The sequence below is a fragment of the Colobus angolensis genome, unplaced genomic scaffold (genome assembly GCF_000951035.1).
Source record: "Colobus angolensis palliatus isolate OR3802 unplaced genomic scaffold, Cang.pa_1.0 Scaffold823, whole genome shotgun sequence".
Taxonomy (NCBI): domain Eukaryota; kingdom Metazoa; phylum Chordata; class Mammalia; order Primates; family Cercopithecidae; genus Colobus; species Colobus angolensis.
In genome coordinates, this window is record NW_012122077.1 from 123766 (window position 1) to 126067 (window position 2302).

Below are 2302 nucleotides of genomic sequence, written 5' to 3' on the forward strand. Positions count from 1 at the left end.
GAGTCTTGCATTTGGCAGAAACTCACAGGCTGGCAGAACAGTGGGAAAGGTTCATACTGGAAAAGAGAGAAGGCTTCAGGGGTGCCTGATTGTAGGTAGTTAGCATAGGAAAGCTGGAAGTGAGCTCATTAGAAGTGGGTCATTTGGCTGGGTGCAGTGGGTCACATCTGTAATCCCAGCACTTTGGGAGGCTGAGGCTGGCAGATCCCTTGAGCCTAGGAGTGCGAGACCAGCCTGGGCAACATGGTGAAAACCTGTCTCTATGAAAAAAAAAAATAGCTAGGATTGTGCCATGTCCTGTAATCCCAGCTACTTGGGAGGCTGAGGCAGGATGATCATCTGAGCCCAGGGAGGTCGAGGCTGCAGTGAACTGTGATTACACCACTGCACTGTAGCCTGGACATCTAAAACGAAAACAAAAACAAAACAAAAACGGGCATCTTATGTGATTGATTCAGAGGTTTATGTGACTCTCTATCTGGTCCTGAGTTGGAAGCAGGGACAAAAAATGGAGGAGCTGGCAGTTATTGAACAAGTCTTTCTCATTCTGGGCCAGTTGCTGCAGGGATTGTGGTCTGGCTTCCCAAGCGGGTTGCTGAAGAGGTTGTGGATCAGAGTTCTATTGCCATTGTTCGTTGGTACATTCAATCTCTTAGAAGCAAAAAGGGGCACAGGAAGAACATGCCTCTTCCATTTGAGATTGCAACATCATTTCTACTCACAGCATCTTAATATTGTGAATGGTGCCTCCTGTGGTTGTGCAAAGGTAGTGGTACCACTTTGACTTACACCCTCTTGGGTAGAACATAGTTATTTGGTCACACTTAGATGTGAGGGAAGCTGGGAAATGTAATCTTTAATTTGGGTGTCACTATACTGAGCTAAAACTAGGATATTCTATGAAAGAAGGGGAGAACAGATATTGAGGGATATCTAGCTGTCTTGGCCACAGAACCATATCAATGTAGCAAAGCCTCCAGGTGTTTCTGATTCTCTCTGTGGCTTTGTGTCAATATGTGAGTATGCTTCTCCACACATATTGGAATGTGTCTGTACCTGTTTCAGTCCCTGCTTTCTTTCCCTTGCCTCTGTCTAAGGACAATATGGTTTAGAAGCAAGCACAATTTGCTCAGACGCAGTAGGTCTGAGTTTGAATCCCACCTCTGTCATTCCCTAGCTACATGACCTTGGGGAAATTATTTAACTTCTTTGAGCCAATTGTACCATCAGTAAATTGGGACATAAATTTGTACCCATGATAAGGGGTTTTTGTTGTGAAGATTAAGCGAGAAAACACTTGCCTCACACGTAGTAGGCAGTCCATTCATATTCCCTTTATTCCTGGCAGTGGAATCCACCACCGCTCCAGTACTTCTGCTGGCTGAGATCAGCTGCAGCTCTAACAGAACTACAGAATTGCTCATAGCAATTTCCTTCTTCCTATGAATAGGTGAATTAAATCACTTTCACAACCCCGGATCAAGTGGCTCAGTCTAAACGCTAGGCTCCAGATTCTCTGGCCAGAAAAACCCAGTCCCTGTGCCCCCTAGGGTAAGGTGCTCTCTCACTCTGATTTTCCACGTTCAGCCTCAGTTTATACCTGTTGTCCTGGCATAATTATCAACATTGCCTCTTTCACTCTCAACCATGCCCCACTTGGGATGATAAATCTCTGGGTGTCCTTATTGTCCCTAAACTCTGACACCAACTTGTTCCTCCTAAAGAGCTAATCCTCAAGATTTCATGGCCATCCCTTTCTTATCATCCAGTTCTAAGCTCAAATATCCACTCAAAACTTGCCCTTTGTCTTCCCCAGTCACTCTCAATCTTGTAATTCTTAAAAGTCTATTATAGCACTTATCACTATCTGACATTAGATATTAGTTTACTTGTTTGATATCTGTCTCTTCTAGAGGTCTGGGAGCTACATGAGAGTGGGGACTATGCTCATATTTTTCAGCATAGTGCCTGACATACGTAAGTACTTAATAATTATTTGAGTACGTGAATGAACTTCTGGGGCTCTCTAACCTGAATGTTAGCCCTTTTGATCATTGCTTAACCACAAGAATAGACCCTGTTCCTCGGCTCTATCTTCTGCCTGAAATCACTCAGGTCTCTTGGGATCTTTATTGCCATCATTAGCCTTTGTGAGGTTAGAAAAAGGCACTCTTCATTGGCAGATAAATGGGAAAAGGTGTGTCTTTGGGGTGGACACAGCGTTTTGAGTATGCAGCATGGTGAATGGAGTACAGATTGGATATCAGTCCCCACTCTGCCCCCCAGCCCCCAGCTGGCATCT